This window comes from Amblyomma mixtum, chromosome 3 (assembly GCF_055824585.1).
Source record: "Amblyomma mixtum isolate Tamu chromosome 3, ASM5582458v1, whole genome shotgun sequence".
Lineage (NCBI taxonomy): Eukaryota > Metazoa > Arthropoda > Arachnida > Ixodida > Ixodidae > Amblyomma > Amblyomma mixtum.
This window is the reverse complement of record NC_143014.1, coordinates 361,575,720-361,601,923: the sequence shown is the minus strand read 5'-3', so window position 1 is coordinate 361,601,923 and position 26,204 is coordinate 361,575,720. Positions and strand designations below refer to the sequence as shown.

General features: G+C 47.6%; 1 pseudogene; it reads right to left on the bottom strand.

Moving 5' to 3' along the window:
• Positions 1–1,587: 1,587 nt before the first annotated feature.
• LOC149356557 (aurora kinase A-A-like) lies at positions 1,588–19,372 on the bottom strand (annotated as a pseudogene).
• Between the last annotated feature and the right edge of the window lie 6,832 nt (positions 19,373–26,204).

The following is a 26,204-nucleotide window of genomic DNA, read 5'->3' as shown; positions in this document are numbered from 1 at the left end:
AAAGCGATACAAGAGAGAGAGAGAGAGTCATTTTATTTTCTTTCCACTGAAAGTGGAAGACAAGGCAAAAGGCATGGAGCCTGACAAGGCCTCGTCTCCCGTCTCCCACAAGGGATTTGAGATGCCTCTTAAAAAGTGCACTACAAAATCAGCGTGGCCAGTGAGCACAATGAACGGTGCCACTACTGTGCCACTACTGTGCCACTACTGTGCCACTACTGTGCCACTAAGTGGTGGACACTACTGTGGTGTCCGCATTCTTCGTGATCAACGGGTGGGCCAGCACATCATCCAAGGAAATGCGCTCTGCCGGACGCCTCTGGACCAGCTGCGAAAATAAAAAATATATAGCAGCCGTTCGCATTTTTAAAAGTAAGCAGTACGTCCATGTCCCTACCTAAAGCACCTATTTTCCCGTACCAAGCCTTACGCACCGCACCCTAACCTAAAGACCCTTTTCTATATTATCCACCCTTACCTACTGTACTTACTCTCATTAACCTGCCTACACTACAGCACCCTGAACTGTCCAACCCTATCTTGCCCTACGTACCTTACCAACCATACCGTTCTGATGCGGTTTTGCAGGTCTTCTTGCAGTCACTGACCATCGCTCGAGGGTAGTTCAAGTCGCTTTTGCTTTCTCGTTTCAGCATCGTGAGTCGTGACGCGACAACAGGTGTGTCTAAGCCGCAAATTAGTTGCACTGAGGCTAGCCGAGGGGCGAAGGGCGAAGCTGCACTTACTATAGAAGCAGTTAATATATGATGACACGCGTATGATGAAAACGTCCCCTATGCTCCTTGATTTCAGTGACTGTCGGCTTCCGTCATTTATGTGATAAAGAGCCCTCTTTTGTCTTCCCTTGTCTGCTCTGTAGTTAACGAGGACCTCGATTTCCCTGCCGCCCTAACCATTCGATCACTTTCCTACGTGGCACTCGCGCTAGCGCAGGACGTTCTACGTCCGCCGCTATGGACGAGGATGGAGCTGATGAACACTGTCAAGGTTCGGTTACACTGCAAATAAATACTCTCGAAAGCAGAAGATTGCACTGCCGTCGCCTTCGCTTAGCCAATAGAGCACCGGACGCGAAATTCAAAGGTCGTGGCTTCGGATACCACTGGCGGTACGTAGTTTGTTCTTCTCCTTTCTAATCAATTATATTTGAAATATACCACATTAATCTCAAACTCACGACCGCCATAAGTTAAAAAAACATACCCTACCCTTCTTGGCTTGAGTGAGTGTTTACCGTGATGCATGTCATAACAGGCCCCTCTTTTCCATTTCCTTGTCTCCTCAACTCCTATAAAAGGACAATTTACATTTACCGAACCCTTTGTTCACCAAACTTTAGAGCACACACACAAAAGAAAACAGTATAGCTTTTGAATTTAGCCCTAAACCTCTGTTTAGTTCGTTCACGTTCATACAAAACAGCTGTATGCACGGTGTTCTGTATTTATCTGTCCGGGTTGAAAAAATTTCTCCTGCTGAAACTAGTGGCTTATTTGGTCTCAGGCGCAGACCACTGCGCAGCTCATAACAGTCTGCGTTTCCCGATAAATAATTTAACGCCGCAACTTACCCGTGGTGACAGGAGTCGGAGAAGAACTGCAGTCGTCTGCGCAGACAGTATTCGTCGAGGCGAGCGGAATCGCCGATTTCAGATGCTGCACCATCTGGCGAGCTGCGAGAAAACCAGTGACCCTGTTTGGAGCTGGGGCAAGTCTCACAGTACCCGATATGGTGCAGCCGCTCAAAATAGGTATTCCACTCGCCTGGACGAAAATTCTCTGCGCAGACGACTGCAGTTTTTCGCTGATTCGAGTACATGCAGGTACGTTTCTATGCGAAACTTTTTATCGGAAAACGCGGAATATGATAAGCTTCCCTGTGGTCTGCGCTTGAGCCGAAATAGTCCGCTAGTTGGTGGAGGGTAATTTTTACAACGCGGCCAGATAAATAGGGAGCACCCTGTACACAGCATACTAGGCAGATATTAGAAAAAAAAAGGACCAACTGTCAACGTGTATAGACTCTACAGACAATCGAGCATTCCAAGTGAAAGCCAGCCTGTGTGCCCACCTGAGAGAGTGCGCGTGCACGGACAAGCCGAAGTCGGCGATATTGATCTCTCCATTGAAGCCAAGGAGCAAGTTCTCTGGCTTGATGTGCCGGTGGATCACCGTGTTGCTGTGGCAGAACTTGAGCGCCTGGCACAGCTGGTAGGTGTACTGTATGGGGGAAGGTGAGCGCACTTTGTAAAAAAAAAAAGTAACGACATCGACAAGTTGTGCAAGGGATCGATAATATACGACGGACTGACCAATTCGGTAGTAAATATGGTAGCCATGTACCGAGCGATACTGTCATTAGTTGTACAAGTACGAAGTAGGAGTTATTCTAGTCATTTACATGCTCACTTTCATCGAGCTTCTATCAAGAAGTGCATTATGATTGAATAAAGCTTAAAACTGGATTCTTAGCTTTTTCTTTATAATATATAACTTTTAGACGGTGATTGCGCCCATCTCTCCAGACGTACAGTTCCTGCCTGAAATACAAGCGTAATGAGTAGCGCATGGCAAATTCCATTTCTTTGGCCTTCACCAATCTCTACTGAAACGGCAATGATTAACAAAAAAATAAAAATGCAGCGGAAAATTCAGGGATTTTTCAAATCACTACGAGGAATAAGAGCCGAAAATACAGAATTTTTTGGTCCAGCAGTTTTTAGTTGCTATACAGACTATCACGGTCGACGATTGTTGCCGTCAAAAACCCCCGCCCCAGAGCATGCTGCCGCGATCGGACACCGTGGGATGGAGGCTTCAGTGCCGCGACGCGTTCAATACGGGTGGCGGCGTTCATATTGCTCGTAATCATCATCATTAGCCTGACTGCGTCCACTGCAGGGCAAAGGCCTCTCCCATGTCTCTCCAATTAATCATGTCCTTTTACCGCTGCAGCCACCGTATCAATCCAGACTTCCTAATCTCCTCCGCCCACCTAACCTTCTGCCGCCTCCTGCTACGCTTGCGTTCTCTTGGAATCCACTCCGTTACCCATAAGGACTAGCGAGTATCTTGGCTTCGCATCACGTGCCCTGCCCAAGCCCATTTCTTCCTCTTGATTTCAACTAAGATGTCATTAACCCGCGTTTGTTCAGTCACCCACTCTGCCCGCTTCCGGTCTCTTAATTTTACACCTGCCCTTTTTCTTTCCATAGCTCGCTGCGTTGTCCTAAACTTAAGGTGAACCCTCTTTGTTAGCCTCCACGTTTCTGCCCCATAGGTGAGTACTGGTAAGATACAGCTGTTGTATTTGCCAATATCCCTCAAGACGAAATTATACAACAGCTGCATGACATTGCTCATACATGGCCAACAAGACAGGAAAACATGGCAGGGCAAGAGGCAGTTTTAGCAGACCGTGCATTGATCCCGATCTAGGCGCCCGGGTTCATATATCTTTCACCTCTCTCCTCGATTGAGATGCGGCGATGATTCCATCGCTTTCTGCATGAGCAGAACATCTTGTAACTATAACATGACCGCCACAGAGAGAGCAATATTGCTGTACGTATAACATGACGGTAACAGTTATCACACTGACTTCGTGCTGCGTCCACCTTTGGAGATCAACCTTGCGTCTCTTGACAGCTACAGCTGAAACTCCATTTGTAGCACCGTATCGCAGCACCGCCGCTAGCTGTTGGCTGCTTCGCATGGTTATCGGTTTTGTAAGGATGTGGACATCAGCAGAGAATATTAGTAACAGTTATTTTTCCATTCGAATGCGGTTCGAGCGTGAGAAAACACCAACCGCACACCCCTATAATCATTACTTTCACTGAAGGTGAGCTCCACTACAGAACATAGCAGTTGTAAGAATTAGCTGCATAAACGGTAAGCTGAGTGTCATCAGCCATCCTTCTCATCCTCGTTGTTTAAGTCGGCCTATTCATTTGCTCGTCCTAGTCGGCCGTGAAACCTTTTGCAAGCGTAAACATTATGGCTCCCCAAAAAACCACATTGCTCAATACCCAACCCGCCGCGGTGGTTCAGTGGTGCCGGAGTATCATGGTTCGAACCCGACCGCGGCGGCCACGTTTCGACCGAGGCGAAACGCAAAGTCGCCCGTGTGCTGCGCGATGCCAGTGCACGATAAAGATCCCCAGGCGGTCGAACTTATTCCGGAGATCTCCACCACGCCACCTCTTTCTTCCTTTCTTCTTGCACTCCCTCCTTTATTCCTTCCCCTAGAACGCTGTTCGGGTGACCACCGAGATAAGTGAGACAGTTACTGCGCCACTTCCTTTAATCAAAAATCAGTTTTCATTTCCATTCTTCAATAACCCTTCCTTCACCTCTTTTTCAACGGAAAACTAGTTTCTCCAATGGAATCATCTGCTATTATTAACCAGCCCTGGAGATCAGATAACTTTCTTGTGTCCAGAGGCACAGCGCTTTTGTAAGAGGATCAGAGGAGGGCCTGCGGCATGACTGAAAGCTACGGTGACGGCAGTGAGGGGGGGGGGTGAATCATGGGTGAGAAGAGGAGACAGCACTCACTGTGGCTGCTCGCTGGTCGGTGAATCGCTCTGCGTCACGAAGATGGCGATACAGCTGCCCCTGGGGCGCATACTCCAGGATGAGGTAGACGCGGGTACTGTCATGAAACCAGTTGTATGCAGGCACAGGATGTTTGAGTGCCTGCGAGGGAAGGCCCAAAGTGGCCGTTGGGCATGTGAACCACACTGGCACCGGTGGTAACTCGCAAAGCAAACGCTGTGTTAGTGCACACTGAAAGATAAAGGCAACACAAGGGAAGGGAAGAAAAGGAAAGTATTCTGAACATACGTTTGAACAACCCCATTTTATACTATTTATTTATTCAGGTACCTACAGCGCCCGTTGAGGGCATTTTTGTAGGGGGATACTGTTGCAAAGCATACATTGTCATGCAGATGACACTGTGTACAAAACAAACAAGCAAACAATAAAAAAATAAAACATACATCGCATTCCAATACTGAGTAAACTTATAACAAAATAATCATGAAAGCAAGAAAGACGCAAAAAAAAGTTAGTTCAACAAAAGTCGCGAAAGATCATTTTAAAAAGAAGATTGCGGGGCTAAGACAACTTCTTCCGGCAATTTATTCCAGTCATGCACTGTTCTGGGAAAAAAAGAGTTTTTAAAGACATTTATACGGCACTGGTATTCTTGAACCTTTAAAGAATGATCTAAATGGGAGGATATGTAGCTGGGAGCTTTCATGTATGAATCTTTAGACAAACCTGTTGAGCCTATAAAAATATTGTGAAATCGCCATCTTAGGTATTTGCGTCTGTCTTGCAGTCTGTCTTGCGTATTTGCGTTTGTCTTGCGTATTTGCATCATAAGTATTTACGTCTGTCTTGCAGTAAAGTCCAGCCCAAATTTTTGGAAATCTGAGAGGAGCTTTTGGTGAAATCATAGTTTGCGGACACAAACCTAGCTGCTCGTTTTTGAATTCGTTCGAGTTCGCTGATAAGTGTTTTTGTTGGAGGATCCCAAGTCGCACAACCATATTCTAAGATGGGACGCACGTTTGTCAAGTAGAGTGTCTCTTTCAAATCAGCAGGTGCCTGCTTGAAGTTGCGCTTTAAACTATTATCAAACTGTTCAACAATTTCGAGTAATGTTGAAGTGCGTGCGAGTTAAAGATTATTAACTAAATCAGCACTCATAACAGAGCAGACATAGAAAACGACAGAACAGATGGACGCTTAAAAACCATTACTCAATGAAAAGGCCTTGATAAATTACAAGGTTGTTTAATGCATGCATATTCTTTACATTCAAGCAAAAAAAGAGAGAAAAGAATGCAAATGCACTTATTTTGCCCGCCTAATAATATCCTTGTCGCAAGGGCACGCTTAAGCTCAGTTATGCAACCGCTTTTTCCTTCACAGTGGAGACCTTAACCGACGTTAAGCATTAGTCTAACTCTGCCGTGTGAACAGCAGCAGCATGCTTTGCAAAAACCGTGGTTAGCTGAACCAAGGTTAAGCGCGGCAGTTCGTCCCCGTGACTGCTTTGCTTTAGAATACAAAATATAAAAATAAGCAACGAAACGGATGTTGACGAGAATGAAGGCATTGGTTTCTCGAATCAACTTTTTCATCAAAACTGCTATACTTTCTGAACAGAAATGCACTTCATTACGGCATACATCCAGCCATGGAAATTTTGTGTGAAATTTACATAAGCATGGCTTCTGGTACTCTTCTTATTATAATGACGTCCCGCTGCAAAGCTTATTTTAAAATTGCTGGTGGGGCCTGTCTCCTTCAAAATTCAAACATTACGTCAGACTTATTACATTGCCACATCGACAATAACAAAATAACCGGGACATATCCCCCGTACAAAATCACAGCGTGGTATCTTCTACGAGAAACCATGCTACGTCCAGAACGCATCAATTGTTCTTTCATAAGGAGGCTGAAAAACCAATACAACAGCAGAATTAGTATTTAGAACGCCAACAAACTGAATGAAGCGTTGTCAAAAGAAGCCGTGTGCGGAACCTGGGCTGTGAAACGCCTTTCGCTTTAGAGCGTGTTGACTTTTCACTTTTTCACTTCCTGGCTGGCTGCTATCAGACGTGATAGTGGCACGTGTGCACTTCCAATGAGGGAAAAAAAGGCTCAGAAGACAGTGTCAGGAGAATATCCACCAGCTTCGTAGCTGCCTGGCGCAGCAAACAAGTGATATAATCGCAGAAGAAAAGAAACCTTGATATCACTGCGGCGACCTGCATTGGAGCGATGCGAAAGCAAAACGTCCACATACTATATCGACGTCCGTGGCTGTTTTAACGTCTAAGTGTATTTTTTTGCGTTTTTTCTCGTTTAATTATTAAACTAATTACACTTCATCATGCAAATTTTCCCACGGCAACATTTTATGACACACAATGTGTCACAATCACACTTTCACACATTTATCTTCAAAGGACGACGCAATCGTGCGGACAAAATTGCGGACACTTTTTGCTTACGTGACAGAGTCATATAAAGCTCTCGCATTAAAAAACTTCAAAGATAAATAAAGAACTGCAGTTAATGAGCACGCTCAGGCGATAACTACATCTACACAAAAAAAAAACAAACACAAACAGCGGGATAATCTTCAAGCAAGAATGTAGCACAAAGCAGTGTGCTACAAGGTGTACTCGCGACAATGCAGATCGCAAAGCAAGCAAGCTCACCTTAGGTGGGACTGGATCTCGATTTCCCTTTGCAACTGACGCTCCATACTGCAGCGCTGCAGCTCAGACTTGAACAGGACCTTCACGCACGACGTTGACGATGAGTTTGTTGGCAGCTTTTAAGGGAAGCTTTGGCCAAAAAGCACCGTGGCAAACGCTATCTTCATCTGCTCAAGGTGGGGTCAGAGACCCATTTTCCAAGAATTTCATCCAAGAGAAGCCGGACACCAGGGAAAGGGAAAGCTTGCACCAGCTGGAAACTGACGGTTATACCTGGCGGCACTAGGGACTGAATTCCGCACCTTCCCCTTACGGGGCGGATGCCCAAACCGCTAGGCCACTGCTGCCGTCTCATGCACAACGTTTACACATTATTTCTTTGTGTGATTAGCACGTGTCTTGCTAAACACCTTATCTGAAGGCCTTTTTAACAGAAAGCGCGATAACACCACAGTAGCAAAAAGAATGCCAGAAACCTCACAACTTAGATGGTGAGCAGTTCTGACTGTTTGGTTTGGTTTGGTTAATGGGGTACGTCCCAAAACGACTCGGGCTATGAGAGACGTCGTAGTGAAGGGCTTCGGAAATTTCGACCACCTCGTGTTCTTTAACGTACACTGACATCGCACAATACACGGGCCTATAGAATTTCGCCTCTATCGAAATTCGACCGCCGCGGACGGGATCGAACCGCGAGTTCTGATTGTGCTCAATAAATTTCAAGAATTTCGGTTGGCAGTGTTATTACAGCCCTGGAGCACTGCTCCCTTGGGTTGTGAATACAGAAACATTTATTAAGGCGAATGCCTTCAATGGCTAATTGTTGTCCGTCCGCGAAAACTGTCACATTATAGCTATCAATCATCCTAATGACGTCATCAGTGGTATATATGCCATAACCAAACATCATTGAAATCATCATAAAATAAAATTAACAAAATGAGGTAACAAAAATTAAAGTAAGAAGAATAACATAAAACTAATAATAAATAAACGTGCAAATAAAGTGAATTAGAAATAAATCTTAGAAATTATTATTATATTATAATTATTATTTTTGTAGTTATTAGAATAATTACAATTATTGTTTTTATTTTTATAAACATAAAAATAATACAAATAAAAGAAACACAAAAGTAAACATAAATAGGAAAACAATAAAAAAATAACTAAACAAAACAAAAAATCCCGAAATTAACCCTTTGAGGGTCGAATTATTTTGAAAAAAACTTTCCCAGGTGGTCAAATTACTTTATTGCGGATCTTGAATCTACAAAATGTATATAATCGAGAATAAATAGTAAAAAAAAATAGGAACAGTACTTTGGTGACAGCATCATTCACAACTGGAAATTGTTCAATAGAATAGAATAGCAACGGTGATAAGCAAGCTAAGAGCAGCACCAATAAAGATAGAAATCAACTTTCGCCGCCTCTGCAAAACAGTGCCCACAAAGAGAAAACACGTTTCGCGCGACTCCGTTGCGATCCCGCGGCGGAATCGAAACCGCGTAGGCGCGTTGCCACAGAGGGCGAGAATACCTCGCGAGCAACGGTGATAAGCAAGCTAAGAGCAGCGCCAATAAAGATAGAAATCAACTTCGGCAGCCCCTGCAAGATAGTGCTGACAAAAAGAAAACTCAAATTTCGCGCGACTCCGTTGCGATCACGCGGCGAAACCAAAACTACAAAAGGGGTGTTGCCGCAGTCTGTGCCGCCGCGCTAAAGCTATACATAAGTTCTGCTTATCTCCGTAAGAAGGCAGCACAAAATTCAAACACTTCTTGTAAGTCCTAAGAGGTGGCAGCACCCCCCAGTGTGCACGCATTGTTCTTTTGGCGCAAAATTTCAAACGGAAGATCGAAACCGTACCCGTAGGGAAAAGACCTTGCGGGACAAAAAAACCGCCGCCGTACATATACGGCAAAAACCTTCAAAGGGTTAATACATATTAATGACATCATCCAAATAGCGCAGTATGTCGTAACCGGAAATGAACTCCGCATACGCGTGATGTCACCTATGAAGTCATCCCACCGACCGTCACTCCGACTCCACCCTGGCAGCAGCCGGCGCATGCGCGTGACCTCGCCTATGACGTCATCACCACAGTAACAGGCGCAGCAACAGCGCCGCAAGTGGCTTTCGCCTCATCGCACTTTAGTAAGAGCAAAGTGTCCCACTCCACACAACTTCTGTCGCTGGCTGTCGTATGTGCAGCCTTACAATGAACTTGCGAACAATATAGCGCAACCATATGAAAATCTTCCAATCAGCCTAAGCTGTCAAAGAATGGTCACGCATGGCATCCGGAGGCAATCAAGTATGGTATCGGCAGGCGGTAGACAAGGAAGACTGGCAGAACTGCCTGAAACTTGAACGCTGTTTATTGTGCGATCTTGTTCCCGCAAATGAGTACAACTCAGCGACGGCCATATCAGCAAGTGTGCCAGCTGGTCGACGAAGAGCAGGATCACCGTCGACCTCACACAGCGTTCAGTTTAAAGGTGACGAGGAAGTTTAGAGATAAGGCGCGAAACGACACTACGACAACCTCCAACATCGTAGAAGCCATTGCGAACGGCTACAATATTTCCATAATTATCTGGTCGCCTATTGTGTCACAGAGTGATCAGAGCACGTGCCGTTGCATTCGAGCATTCACAAACATTACAGAGTTTCACGAAAATACAGCAGCGCCTTAAGCCTGTAGACGCAAAGGTTCTATGCACTCTGTCAGTTTTCACTTTCAAGGAGTTTGTTTATGTACGCAAAAAAGAGTGTTTAGAGCTCTTGAAACATATCTTGGCACAAAGCAAGAGCAAGGGTCGGAATAGGTGCTTAGCTTTGTTAAATTTTGATAAGCCGTGGGCCTCTGTGCATGAAAGCAGTATGCACACAATGACAGTGTTCCCGCTCTATATAAATCGCTTCAGAATGGCGGAGCCGCAAGGCTGGACAGTTGCCGAAAATCTGATTTCAGAGACGACGTACAGTTCGGCACGTTATTACAGATTAATACCTGGGCAAGAGCGCAACGAAAAGGAAATACAAAGAAAAGCAACAAATCCCAATCTAGAAATACAATATAAAATTTTCTGTCGTCACAGAGATTTTCTGCAATGTTCCTTCTCATGATCTTGTTGTAACAACAAAATGTTTTGCAGCAACGACAAAATTTTGTATCGTTACGGCAGTAAAGTACTGCAGAACCACAGACTAAAGAGAAGTACTATAAAAAAAACTACAGTAGTACTGAAAAAAAGCTACAAAACAAAAGAAAAATCTGTCGTTACGACAAAACAGCAGAATATCGTATTTCTGGCATGGTTCACCGTTTTTTTTTTTTTTTTTGTTTTTTTTTTTGTCGACGGGGTTAGGATAAGCACTGAGTTGGGTTCGCTTTATACAGACAGATAACAGATATCTCCCTGTGCAACTAAGATATCTTTATCGGACAAGGCGAAGCTTCAATGATGTGATAGCTGCGACCTCACACGTGTGCCCCAACGGTGGCTAAAAAAACGTTCGTGTTTAAACTGCGCCATCCATAAGCATTTGCGTGCAAAGACAAGCGGGTGGAACAGCCTCCCTTTTGGGCTCATTGGTGCACCATTAGGCGTGTGTTTAAAAAAAAAAAACCCACTTCTTGCTGTATTAAGCTGCTAGTGTTAGGCCATAGCGCCGAGGACAACTTCGTTTTCAAAGTTCTAAATACTGATATGGATATCACTCAAGGCGAAGCTACACCCCTCGAAGTAACGAGACTAAAAGTAATAATTAAAAAGTTATATATTCAGTAATAGTCAAGCAGTCTTTTAGTTAAAGCGCCTTAGGTGTGTTCTGGTGCGCTGCACCACTGAGAGTTTTAAGTCTGCTAACTCAAAAAAGCCCTTTTTTTTTAATTGAAGAACACCTTATGCGCATCACCCGGTATATAAAGGAGGAAATAGATCCGCCGCTGACAGCACATGCACACTGCTATCGGACAGCAAAATGTAGGTGATACGGCAGCAGTGACGTGCTGTAAGAAACGAATTCTCGCTCAAGGAATGCAGTGCTGTGACACAAACTCTACATTAAATGATCTCAATGCGCACTGTCTACCCACCTTGACAGCAACGAGATAGTGTGCCGTTTTTTCTCGGGCAAGGTAGACTTTGTCGAACCTGCCCTTCCCCAGTGGCCGGCCGATCTCAAAGTCACTCAGGCACCAGATTTTGACTGCTTCGTCGTGGCTACAATCAAGTACAAATTCTTATAACATGAACGACGCAGCACAAGTAATAGTTTCACCCAATAAACGAGTGGAAGGCCATATAGTGTCAAGGACAACGAGAGCACGAGTGCTATATCTCCTATCAGGTTTACTTAAAATAAAGCACATGGGGAGGAAAAAAATGACACCATCCTGGCTGGTGGCACCTAGCATCTTGATGCACATCTGTCGTTCTGAGCTGTTTTTTGAATAGATTCTTCAGTAAAAAAGATTGCAGTACAAGGAAACTGTTTGTTCCAAGATAATAGCCGCCAAAATCCTACGCTATGTTCCTTAAAGTTGAATTAATATGGATACATTTCTATACATTACACAATACGGCTTCCAGGTAAACGCGTCCGTAACTCTGCCAAACTATGATCGTGAGGTAAGTGTAGGCACTGATAAAAAGCGCACTAGCGAGCAGGCGGGTCCAGCATGGGCACAAGCGCAGAGGAAGTCAGCTGCCAAGTTAAGTTCTCCGGAATTCATGCAAAAGTGTAAGTGGGCAAGCATAGATGACGTCGCTGCTTTTATCGCTGCACGCGCAGCCTGAAGGCCTAGACGCAGAGGGCAAGAGAGGAGCAGGAGAGGTGAGGCAGTCAGCCGCCAAGGTGGGTTCTCCGCAATGCATAAGTGCACGTGGAGAGCCATGAAAATATGGCAATGTTTTACTACAAGCACGCGGAACCGAAGTGCCTGGAGGTAGGGGATGCTAAGAGCAGAAAGGGAAAGGCAGTCAGCAGCTAAAGTGGATTCTCCGCAGTGCATAAGTGCACGTGCGGAAGCATAACAAAAAATTATCCGCCATCACTGCCTCAGTGCTCGATTTCAGAGCGCCAGCTACGGGAGGTTCAGGAGTTCACATAGATATGCTCAGCAAACGTGGAGAAGACGAAATCCAAACACCCAGATATGTTTCCTTTCCGGAAATAACCCTTCTAAGTCACAAAGCTGCGCCATCTACCACATATTTTGCACTATACTATTGCGATTTACAGCCACGTTCGTAATATCCGCTATATTTTCTCGTTATAACAGTTAATGAACTTCATTAACGCGTGCACCACAACCCGATGAATTGTTTGACGCCATTCGGAACCCCCTGCGACAAACAATTCGGCCGTAATGGCCCTCTGAAGGTCCTCGGAGGCGGAGAAGGTCGTCCTTGCGAATCCCACACATAATTTGGGCTTCATCTCAATTAGAAATTTTGTCCTCCCGAACATACAAAGTTTGGTTTGGTTTATGGGGGGTTAACGTCCGAAAGCGACTCAGGCTATGAGAGCCGCCGCAGTGAAGGGCTCCGGAGATTTCGGCGCACTGGGGTTAACGGGCACTGATAACGCACAGTAGAAGGACTTCTAAAATTTTGCCTCCATCGAAATTTGACCGCCGTGGCTGAATCGAGCCCGCGTCTTTCGGGTCAGCAGCAGGGCAATTGTAATCGCTGTACGAAGATAAGTCCGTGGCCGTCAATATTCGGTTTGAGGTGTTTCTTTTTTTTTCGCCCGCGGCTTTCCAGGCAAAAGCGCATGCTGTATAAGGAGTTCTACGAAACGGGTACAGACGCGACTCTGCTGATGTCTTAACACGCTGTGGGCTGTGAGTGATTATTTTTAAAATATCAGGAGCGTCACAGAATCAGAGGCAATGGCGCACACAACACTAAAACAACGAAAACGCTGGCCAAAAGTAGCCCGAGCGCATACGATTCTTCGACGGATACTTCCGAACTGCTCGTGCAAGCCTGCTGTTCGTCCATGCTGTTGCTAGTCGGGCTCATAGGTTCCTTCGTGCCAAGACCGCTGCGAATTGTAACTCTGCAGGACAACGAATGAGGGGGCAGAAATGAAAAGTTGTGAAGTGCATAATGCATCCCTTCCCCTATCCTTTCTTCTATGGTCCCCCACTTCTTTCCCTCTAACTGTCCTCTCCCTGCCCTTTTATTCCCACTAGCCGTAACACAGGTGCTTCAGGTTTCGATGGCAGATGCAATTCCATGCAAATCTTAATACCAGGGGGAGGGGGGGGGGGCTCTTCGATGGTCGCTATACTGGCACATATATAACGGATAGAAAGTATGGGTACGAGTTAAGGCGCTACTCGCCGACTGTTATTATGTGACAGTGTGTGCACATAGTTACTGCTTCGGTCAATTTGACCTTCGGTGCAGACAGACGCGTCCTTGACAAACGTAAGAGCTAAAGGTCTTAAAAATGACATTGCTCAGAGCATGGCACGAAGGAAGGAAAAAAATTAGGAGAGGCCGTTAGGTCACATTATTTGAAGTTAGACGTGAGTGCTCTCTCTGGTTGGCGTCGTCTCCGCGCGCTGGCGCATGCGCAGCAGATAATGCGACAGACTGCGCCACTGCGGCCAACGTGACTATTGCTGCGCCGTCGGCCAAAAACTCCAAGTAGTCCTTGCGAAAACACGTGACTTCCGGCATATTTTTGGCGTACAGCTCGGATAGTGAGGGCAGGGGGGGGTGACATTTCCTATGCAATCCAGCGGCCGCGTATTACAGACGCTAGCACCAGTTCTTCCTTCAGTTCCCTTCATAGCGGTTGGCGGACGAAAAACGGCGTATCAATCCCCATGACAACGGATAACCGAAACACGGGGGTGAGGGGGGTGTTCGCATGGCGTATACCATGGAGGAAGAAGGAAAGCTCAGGAGCCCTCGCTATCCGAGCTGGACGGCAAAAAGCGTGCCGGAGGTCACGCGCTTTCGCAAGGACTACTGGGAGTTTTCGGCCGACGGCGCAGCAGATAGTAACGCTGGGCGCAGCGGCGTCGTCTGCTAGACTTTCTTATGCGCATCCGCAAGGGCGCTGAAACGGCAGCCAAGTAGCGGGGGAAGCAGTGGGGAGCGGCGCCAAAAAATGTGACGAAACCGCCTACCCTGAGTTTTTCCCTTCTCCGATGGCATCTACTTTACGCGTGGACAAGTCTAAAATCGGGCCCGCTAGGGCAGGTGGGCCGATGTTTCGCTGTCCACCTACTCTGCCGCGGCCACGCGCTTGAGGTTTTCGCACACCATTACTTTGCAGTTGTGGCAGGTTAAAAGTGGTTGCGCTGTTGGTCAGCAGTGGTAAGCGCAGCGCTGAGCCAATGTACGGAGAACAGAAAATATTTTTCATTGTTTTATTGACGCGCATGGCCTTCCCGTTATTTTAAGTCTAAAAGGGATGTATCTCAATACACATTACACGTCTATGTTACAGCATTCCCTAAAATACAGATAACATTTGTCCGCGCACCAGAGGTGTTAAGCTTCTCCCAAACGGCGCAGCTCATATTTTAATTACATCAGTTCGTGCATCATTCAGGCAATACATGTGCGATCATTCCGTGCATAGTGTTCATGCGATACATAGGAATCATTTTGTGCACAGTGAGTGCACACCATTTAATGCGCGCACTATGTATCTTAGCATCGTAGATTATTGAAAAAAAATTGTATAGCGTTCACGTAAACCCGTGAAGGCAAACCACTATCACGCAATGGCCTTTACAGTCCATGGCGATATATGGAACACCAATAGAATTCACTTAGCATACACTTGCACAATCAGTTCCCACGATGTGCCGAATCGAATCATAGCAGTGAATAAATCAGTTTATGATCCACGGCGCCAAAATGAGCAGTGGCTCCCGAGAAAGCAAGCACAGGTAGGGGTTCCCGTCATATCTCTGCGAGTCTCGCTGCAATATTCGCAGTGTCAGTTTCCACGGTCGCGAGCCCAAAGCCAAACACCACTGTAGCTGTGGCGGCACCGACATCACTAACACGGGAAGGAATGCGACGCCAAAGTGTCTGTGACCGGCGCTACAAAGCAGGCGACAGCGCCTAGATAACGTGACTGGCGGAGTTCGCGAAACACGCAGACGATGTGCGATGGTAACAACGGCCGCGGTGGTCAGAAATAGAAAAGGGATAGAGATAGCTCTTTTGAAATTGGTTTTGGAATGACGCAATATCTGTCTCACATATCTTGATGACCACCTCAACCGCGCCTAAGGAAAGAGGAAGTTGGGAGTGAAAGAAAAGAGAAAGAAAGAGGTGCCTAGTCTCTTCACAAACTTGTTGTCGTTAAACCTCGCTCTATTACAAACGCTAGCGCCATTTCCTTGTCCAGTTACGTTCATAGCTAATGGCGGACCAGTTACGGCTTCAGAGAAAGTTTTTCCAATTAGCCGGGAAGGAAGTTGCTCGCGCTTTCCTCCCCCTGGCAAGGGCCTCTCCTCAGCTTCCCTTCCCCACGAACCACGTGGAGCCTGTGGGCCTCGAAGGAGGCGACGGCAAGGGCAAAGCGCAGAGGCAATAGGAGGCCGCGGCGGTTTCATCGCAGCACACACGTGCAACAGGCTAAGGATTCGACAACGAGGACAGTGGGAAGGACGATTCCCCTCCGGATGCAGGAGTGCATGCGTTAGAAATTTCTTTCCCGCCAAGGAAATATATAAGCGAAATAACTAACGATGTTCTATTGCATATGTTGAAGAGCAACCTGTTTGATGGTTAAAGTGTCCACCGAGATATGTGAGACAAATCCTGCGCCATTTCCTTTCCTCAAAAACGAATTTACCAACCTGTGTGATCTGCTTGAAACCATGCAAAGACTTCAATGCTCCCATACCTGCCACAGTGGCTCATTCATTGGGACGCTCGGCCACTGAGCCGGAATACCCGGGTTCAAACCCGATCGCGGCGGCAACATTTGGATGGGGGCGAAACGCACAAGGCGCCCGTGTGCTGTGCGATATCAGTGCACGTTAAAGAACCCCAGGTGGTCGAAGTTAATCCGGAGCCCTCCACTGCGGCACCTCTTTCTTCATTTCTTCTTTCACTCCCTCCTTTATCCCTTCTCTTACGGGCGCGGTTCCGGTGCCCACCGTGATATTTGAAACAGTTACTGAGCCATTTGCTTTCCTCAAAAACCAATTTCGATGCTCCTGCTACGATTCCAAAGGTTTCAGTCATCGTGATTTCAGTGCATGGATGCATTCGATGGGGTGTCAGGAGCGGTAAATACACAAAAAAATTTCGAGGAAAAGAAAGGAAAGAAAAGGTGCCGCAGCTGGCTCACTCTCATTGGACCGCTCAACCACGCCGTCGGGGAAGGTATGTAGTGTAAGAGGGAAGAGAGAAGGAGGTGCCGTAGAGTATGACTCCGGATTAACAGAGAGAACCTAAGGACCGGTAACTGATATGCAGTGACATCGTACACAGAACATGAGACTTTTGCACTCTGCCTCCATCAAAATGCGGGCGCTGCACTGACATCGCACAGTACCCTGGCCTCTAGAATTTCGCCTTCATCGGTGCACACAACACGAAAGCAACGAAAACACTGGCTAAAAGTAGCCCGAGCGCTTACGATTCTTCGACGGATTCTTCCGAGCTGCTCGTGGTAGTCTGCTGTTCGTCCATGCCGCAGCGAGTCGCGCTCACGGGTTCCGTCGTGCCAAGAGCGCTGCGAATCGTGACGTTCCAGGGTGAGGAATAAGGAGGCAAAATAATCAAAAGATGTAATGCATGCGCTATCACAAAGGCATGAAGGGTGGATTGGAGGACAAGAGCTGCAGTCCCACCTTTCCGCTCTCAAACAAGAAGTTTAGTTTAGAAAGACCCCAGTAGCCCACTGGCGGACTTCAGGGGGGGGGGGGGGGGGGACAGGGGGGGGGGGGCGCATCTTCCAGCGAGGACTTTTTTTGGGGATATTTATACAAATTGTATTTTTCTTTGCCCAAGTCCACGAAATACACAGCGCTAATAATCACGCCCCCACCCCACCCCCCTTCCATTTTTTTTCTTCGAAGATAAGTCAAGCAATGTATTTTGTCAATAAACTGCCCCTCCAAATGTGACCTAGAAATGAAAATGAAAATTAAATGGCGTAGTTACTATCTCACTTCTTTGTGGACACCTCAACCGCGCCGTAAGGGAACGGAGGAAAATGGGAGTGAAATAAGAAAAAATCCTCCACCGACACTGCCTCAGTGTTGGACTTAAAAGCGGTAGTTACGGGAGCTTCAAGTGTTTACGTCGGTGTGCTCAGCAAAGGTGGAGAAGACCAAATCCAAACATCCACGGATGTTTCCTTTCAAGAAACCTCCCTTCTAAGACACAAGCAACGCCATCTACCTCATGGATTATTTACTACTATTGCAATATAAGCCACCTTCCTTATGTCCGGTATATTTCCTTGTAATATCAGCTAATAAATTTCAAAGACATATGCTTCACAACACGAAAAATTGTTTGACACCATCCGGAACCCCCTGTGACAACCGGTTCAGCCGTAATGGCCGTCTGAAGGTACTCGGAATGCAAAGTTTGGGGGCCGGAAAGGTTGTAGTTGCCAATCCCGCACATATTTTGAGCTGCATCTCAATTACTGATATTATGCTCAGGAACCTGCCAAGTCATTTGACATCGCTTGAAACATTCTGCGCCAAAAGCGCGGCCCCCAAACTTTTTGCAAATGTTCGCTATACTGGCACATGTATAACGGATCCAAACTATAGGTACAAATTAGAGGTGCACAGAGGAGGAATCTGAACTCGTATTTCTACAGCTGGAACTTGATCTACACGTTCAGAGCGTTCTTGGAAACTTCGAATTATCGCCCTGACGGCCGATTTCTCTAATTTAAACCGGATTAATGTCGGGCTATCGCCTTTTGTTAATTCCCTTAACGCTGTAAAGATCCTGCGCAGGCTGTCATCAGCGATCAGAAATTGACATCCTGTCCAGCGAATCGGTCTCTGTGCCAATCCAGCCCAGTAGTTGATACGCATGGTATAAATATCCTTAAAGAAGTGGCTATGTTGCCAGCAGCCGGCAGAATACCCGGAAATGAGGATGCCAGCCGAGTCGTCTTATTGGCTCGCTGGCGTCAAGGGACGTGCGCAGCTAATGTAAGGAGCACGAATACATTGTTACGTTCCTCAAGGCCAAAGCCTTTAACAGCTCACATTCGCGGCCATGACTGCCCGTCCGTCCATTACATATTGAAGTGAAAGTCATAGCTAGTCGTTACTAGTCCAAGTCATGACTAACCAGTCAATAACCAGTCATCGACTAATTAGTCATGGCTAGTTAGTCGTTAACCAACCATATCTAGTTGATCAATCGTGACTAGTTAGTCATCAACAAATTAGTCATGACTAACGAATCACTAACCAGTCATTAATAGTTAATCATTAACCAGGCATGACTAGTTACTCATCAGATGCATAAACAGTAGCAGCCAAAGTTGCGTAGAAAGGCTTTCGCCTCGCGCATTTCAGATCGTCAAAGTGCATGGAGCCCTTAAAGAAGGCACCATCTCCTTTGTTCGTTCACGTTCTTCTCATCCCTCCCTTCACGGCGCGGTTGGGGTATCCGGCAAGAAGTAAGGCAGTACGCATTTCCCTTTCCTGAAGAATGGTTGCAGTTCAGCTCAGCTAAGCGTGGTTTAGCGAAAAATTTCCTTTCAACGGGAGCGGTGAATTTCTATCTTTTGCGTCCCCAAAAGCCGTGCAAATCCACTGTCACAGAACCGATGGAACGTAGCACTGTATTCGTGCTTCTTAACTTTGCTGCGCATGTCTCGTGACACCAGCGAGCCAACAAGACGACGCGGCCGGCATTCTCTTCGGCTATTCCGCCGGCTGCCGGCAACATAGCCATTTCCGTCTACTGACATCACGCAGCACACTGGCTTCTAGAATTTCGCCTCCATCGCCACACACAACACGAAAGCAACGAAAACATTGGCTAAAAGTATCCTGGGCGCTTACGATTCTTCCACGCATTCTTCCGAGCTCCTCGTGGCAGCCTGCTGCTTGTCCATGCCGTTGCGAGTCCCTGTCACGAGTTCCTTCGTGCCAAGAGTGCTGCGAAATGCAACGTGTCAGGTTGAGGAATAACGAGGCAAAATAATGAAAAGATGCATTGCACGCCCTATCGCACAAGGCACCCAGGGCGGATTTAAGGGAAAGAGCTGCAGTCAAAGGTAAAAAATCGCTCAATGATTACGATAAACGGTGCTGCGAAATTTGAGCGCATTTGTCGATGTATTTGAACGATACTCGATAGCATAAGGAAAATGCAATGCCAAACGGCGGCGGCGGCGTTTGGCCTCGGATAAAGTTTATTGACAAACAATGAAGAAGGGGAAAACCCCACCCTCTCTCCTCCCCTGTCACATGGGACGAGGCAACTCTAAGGGGGCTGCCCTTACAGGACAAAGGCCAGCCCTTGGAGGGCTATCCGCTTCCGGGCGTCGGTAATTATCCGGCGCTGATCAGCAGCAACGGAGTTGGCCAGGAGAGCCTTCCTGTATCATTCCGCCGTGGTTGGGTATGAAAGCTGTTGGATGGTAAGGCACGTTAGGAGGACGTGAAGAAAGTCTCCCGGTTTCCCGCAGAAGTTACAGGAGGAGAGGAACTGATCGGGGCAGCGGGAATGAGGGAGAATAGGGTAGGGAGCAGTACGGGCCTGGAGTCGGCATCAGTGGGAGGCCTGGGGTAGATTTACGGAGGGTGCCGGCGTTGCGTAAACGCGCCGGGTATCTCGGTAGTGGGTAAGGATATCTCTGAAGGTAAGCAGACGCTCATGGGATGGCGGAGGAGGGTCCAACTCCGGCCCGTAAAGTGAGACCTCGGGCGAGTGAGTGGACCTCCTCGTTACCCGAGAGACCTGCGTGTGCGTGCCTCAACCAGCGCTCTCGTCCGAACTCGACACTCCTCTTCCTTCCTCTTCGCACTCTCTTCGCTACCGCCGTACTTTAATCCGCTGCTGTGCTTCTCGTTCGCGCTCCCGCTTGCGCTGACACAGCTAAACGCAGGAAGAAGTAGCGCTCTAAATGATTCCCAGATATCCTACGCGCTAGCCTTGACCATGCCACCTGATCTTGTATTTACCAGAGCCCCGAGCCCAGCCCCTGCCGTTACGACATGACGAACAACAGTTCAGGCTGCAGAAAACCCCTCGTAAAACGCGAACCCAAAGACAGAGGAAAGAGTCCTACGTGCAGACAGTGGACGCTCGCTGAGCAGTAGCAGGGAGCAGCTACCAATGGTCTGGCTGTAAAATGCACCACTAAAGAGGCGAAAGCGTGCCCGCCGGTTTAGTCATGCGGGAATTTGGGCCACAGGCTGACGCCACTGCCAGCCATTGCGTCCTGCCGCCGACTTACGTGCCAGTTCCAGCCAGCTGCCACCAGTGCGCCTGGACCGAGCCGTCGAGCGAGGTTCGGTTCACCGCGAGCACCGCGACGTTCGTTGCGAGCACTGGCTCGTGCACGAGGCGAAATCACGGGAGCGCTGTATTTGACGAAGACAAAGAACAAAGCACACGGTGACAACAACACAAAATACGCTCTTTTTTAAGTTGGTCAAGTGCACAACCACACAAGCAAGCCGTTCATATACCATGGCAGCTTGATGTCTGGCCCCAGTGAAAGTGCTTTCCTTCGCGTCTTTTGTTCTGGTGTCTTGCTAGTGTTCATATGGTTGGTTGGTTGGCTTCAAATGAAGATGCCACATACCAACTACGGGGGGTGTTCACGACACAGGCGCTGAATTGCTGGAAACAGCAGCGTTAAAGGGGGAAATATGAGTAGTAATTGGATATAGGCTGACGCACTAAGCGACGCAACGACAGGGGACCTGTTAACTAAGAGATCGAAGACGGGACAAAAGCTTTATGTGCAAATTTGAATATAACGCATGTAATGTTTGAAGTTCGTACTGACTGAGAGCGGAGAGGACAAAGAAAAAAACCTCTAGAATGGGAGTCTGTGTGTTTCCAGAAGGAAGTTTTACATAGCAGAGCCCACACACTCGTTGCTTCTTCCAAGCAAAGAAGCGCCAATGGGAAGAACAAAAGCAGTGGACACAGGCAGACCCAACTTGTGGAACGGAATTTCTAGTAGACGCCTCCTCAAAGAAGAGAGGCGGCGGCAGAACAGCAGGTAGTGAACCATTGTCTCAGGTTCGGCAGAAAATGGACAGAGTGGGGAAGCCGCCAGACGAGATATGTGAAGGTAGAAATTTAGCAGAGGAACCCAGCAACCCAAAAGAGCGCCAGTCTTTACTACTCCAAGGATTCAGCAGGTGCCTATATCCGGGAGATGATGTAAGAGCCGAGGACGCAAATTCCTGAAATATTGTGTAGCTGCGGAAACCTGTGCGCAGGTGTGTATGCAGAATTTGGCAGGGCAGCACCAATTGGGCCGCAGGGAGAGGCCCTTGCTAAGGAATCTGCAACCTCATTAAATGAAATCCCTTGTGCCCCGGTACCCAAAGCAACTGTACTGTATATAGATGGAGCGCGATCAGGAACTTGAAAAGACGCGTAATCCCCGAGACTCAAGAGTATAAATTGATGTACCAGATGCGGTAACGAAAAAGCTAAGGCGCATTGCAGGAAAGCCGCAGAGCATTTTAGGACTCCTAGTAGGCGACAGTCACCGCACCATACGTTCTTTCGCTGCTGGACGGCACGCAGCCTCTCGCCCACTTTCCTCCCGCAAGGCCTGCCTGGCGGCTTGCACGGCTTCAGAAGCCGACGCCCTAAGCCACATCCTTTGCAACAGAACGGCTGGTGCTGTCGTTAACTGGCGTACCATAGCGCCCGCAAACTTCTCTTTGAGATTAGCCTTTCTTTTTTCTTATGATATCCCGGAGACCAAAGGCATTGGAGCACTAGTCTATCGAGTACGTCAATTTTTGTCCTTCTTCCTGATAGCCCTATTCTCTGCGATATCGAATGGCATTGAGTAATTTCATCTACAGTATTGTGAATGCCCATGTTTAGTAATATTTCTAAACATTACTGCACAAGGGGCCACTTTAAGGATATGGCAATTTAAAACTTATATAAATGTAGTCAAATTCAGCGATATGTTTCCAAATTCGTACGAACCGCATTGTGCCTTCTGCGGTGAAGTGGCTGACTTATACCGTATGGTATGGGCATGCCACAAAAACCCAACTACACAAAGAATCAATAACCCTGCAACTGAGGACTGATAGGCGGCGCTGTCCAGCTCATTCGGAAGGCCAGCATTCGTTGGTGCACCGGGCAAGCACAGCGGCCAAAGCCAATGGGCTTCTGGAATGAAGGCCCACCCAACCATTTTAAGCTTTAACCGTTTTTCTCTCTCGCTCTCTTGAGCGACTAGCTACGACACAAAAGCCGCTTGCCCAGATCCTTGTTAATGCGTCACATAAAAACACCGCCGATATGCGAGACGAAAATAGGCTGATTGCATGAAGGAGGTAGAGTGATCTTGTTACGTCATCACAACATGCCCTGATTTGTCGAAAGAGGTCACGTCACCTCGTGACGTCATGACAACATATCCGGCGGGTTTTTCTTAGCAACCTGGTTTTTAGAGAGCAGTCGTGATGAATAACAATAAAATTCGATGTATATAACTTCAGCACCGGACCCCAATGGCGGATATGCGCTACTGCAGCTAGCAGTTCCAATATGACGCCTGATCGACCGACAATTCCAAAGAAACAAGGGGAAAACCTCAAATATCATGCCATCGAATTCCACTTTCATACCAAAAATTATTATATTGCGATCGCGGGAGCTAAGTAGAATAATACACTTTGAAGATAAGTAAAGCAGAACACTAGCTTTATTCATTTCTAGGTAAGGAATTGTTGCTCAAGGCAAACATCAGACACAACTCGGAACAGCCGCAGGTTTGTGAGGCAGATGACTTTCTAGCATGGTATCTGTGATAGACACGTCATTGTGCTGCCATATCCAAGTAGGCTTTCCTGTGTGAAAGCTCGTCTCATTTGGCATTGCAGCTCTAATATATTACCCACAATCATCAACGTTGTTCGCAGGTAGTGAGTTATGAAATTATAAATCTTTCTTCCGCTGTGCCGTACACGAGTGTTGCACATATATATGATTTGCAAAATAGCACCCAGCTCTCGCTAGCAGAAATAAAAATTCACCTGGTGTAGCAGCATGCCCGTTTAAAAAACTAAGGCGGTTGAAGCGTCCCGATAGTTTATGCACCTTCATCACCCTCCTAATACCTTCGAAAAACAATGGTTACGGTTTGGTTCATTGGGGTTTAACGTCCCGAAGCAACTCAGGCTATGAGGGACGCCGCAGTGAAGCAGTCCGGGAATTTCGACTACCTGGGGTTCTTTAACGTGCACTGACATCGCACAGCACACGAGCCTCTAGAATTTCGCCTTCATCGAAATTCAGCCGCCGCGACCGGGATCGAACCCGCGTCTTTGGGGTCAGCAGCCGAGCGGCGTTACGAATCATTAGGTAGCTCGTATAAGGGTAAAGTACCACCCGAACTTGGGGAGTCAGAAATCCTTCGCATCACCATCCCCTTTTCCGCACTCGATGAGCCCCGTCGGCAAAACCTCATGCCGGATTCAGGCGGAAGCGGATTAGAGATAGCATGACGCAGAACACACAGAAATACGAAGTGAAAAAAAAAATCAGTTCATTAACATTGCTACAGGCTAAACAATATTAAGGCGAGTTCTGCACCAAGACTTCGACCAGGTCCCCGCTTCAGTCAAGCAGCGAGAAGCACAAAATGCCGGCTACAATGGAAAAAGAATAACAAAAAAGGTGGATTAGGAATAAATAAGAAGCACAGGTAACCGGACATGCAACTTTGCAGGATATACCGCAGTGTGAGCATACGTTTCCCTCAGAACAACTTCCCCACGACTGAAATAGATGAATCCACATGGAGCATGCTTTCACCGAGGGTATTCTTACGCTTTCAGGCTAAGGATAAAGAGCACTTCGCTGCAGCTGTCTTGCTTAAAGCCGACATCACAAAGGAAAATAATAATAAAGCAGCGCATGAATGCGTAGCCAAGGCATCGACAGAAAATGTGTGCAATCATTAAGCACGCTATGCAACTATAGCGCACTTACCATGCAAATGCAGCTTATTCCCAGGATTCTCAGCTCTCGTCGCTGCTTCCGAAGATTCCAGAAGTGCGTCATAGCTCAACAGATGTGTCTGGGAGATTCAGGGCTCGTATCTTCAAGTTGCAGTGACGGCAGTCAAGCGGTCAGGAAGACAGCAACACGACTTGCAAACGTAGCTCTTTATTTGGGCTGACTTGCGCCAGTGAAAGTACTTAACAGCACGGCAGGGCGTGGAAAGAGAAGTTTATTTTTTTTTTCGAAAGGAACAAAAATACGAAACAAAACAGTTGAACTCAAGTCTGATCATTAAAGCACATGCGCAGTGCCGCTGCACTGAGCACGTCAGTGGGGCAGTAATGAGGCCGACACTCGACCGCCGCGCAGGACGATGAAGTATGTCGACCATTTGCGCAAAAACTCAGCCTCGCTCATTGACAGTGCGTCCACTCATGCTTGCACAAAGAGGCGTGTGCAGAGGCGCTGCAACGATGGAAACATGGTTCTTTGCGGACGCCCATTTAAGGAAGCCGCTCCACGCTGCCGCCACAAAACGAACATGCCGACACACAAGAGCATATTTGGAAACAGTTCGCGTGAACTAGTGCGCGCTTCCAGGCGGGCCACAAACATCCGTGACACTAGTACCCAAAAGGTGCGCGCCACTACACAGTCGAACATTGCTTGCCGCAATTTTTCTAAGAGACCGCATTGCGGGCATCGGGCGGAGGGCGCCACGCCCCACGCCGCAAGGCGGTCTCTTGTGGGCAGGACCCGCCAGCCTCGCAACCAGCCGAAGTCCCTGATATCTGCAGGAAGTGCAGGTGAGGTCAGTTGGCGCCAGCGCGCCCGTCTTGTTTTCTGGAGTTGTTCGCGGGTGAGCTCTGCTACCGCTAGTGCCTCACACATCCTGGAGGGCGGGGTTTCATCAACATCCAGATCGGGCACGCTGGCAGACAACGACCCCAGGGCGTAAGCAGGAAACGTGTTTGTCAGTTGTCGAACTATGAATGCCCGCCGCTCTCTGCATAGTTCAATTTAAAGCCGGCAAGGAAGCTGCGAGGTAACCGGTCAAAATCAACTACAGCAATCAGGAAAAACGTAGATGCACTTCGTCATGGCTGTGATCAATCGAGATATGTCCGGTCGCTTCACGCGTCAAGAACAAAAATGATAACGCCCCGTTCCTGCTGCCTTCAGCGCGAACGAACGAACACTGCAATGATACGTGGCAGTATGATCCGATCGCGCTGCAAGCGGAGGAGCTGCCTTTCAAGGCAAACTGCACAGGCAGAAGCGTTGACAGCGAAGCGCTGGAAGGTTGGTTGGTTTATGGGGTTTAACGTCCCAAAGCGGCTAAGGTTATGAGAGATGCCATGGTGGAGGGCTCCGGAAATTTCGACCACCTGGGGTTCTTTAACGTGCACTGACATCGCACAGCACACGGGCCTCGAATTTCTCCTCCAAAGAAATTCAACCGCCGCGGCCGGGATCGAACCCGCGTCTTTCGGGTCAGCAGCCGAGCACCATAACCACTGAGGCACCGCGGCGGCTCAAGCGCTGGAAGAGCGCAGGCAGCTGGTCGGAGTCGTTCTCCAGGCTGTCCAGAAAACTCCAAGACGTCTCGCTGCTTCACTGCTGCAACTCATTAGCAAAAACAGCGCCTTCCACGTCACCAGTGCTTGACGGGAACTTCTCGGTATCATCGCGCCCGCCTTTGTCATGATGCCTACAACCGTCAGAGA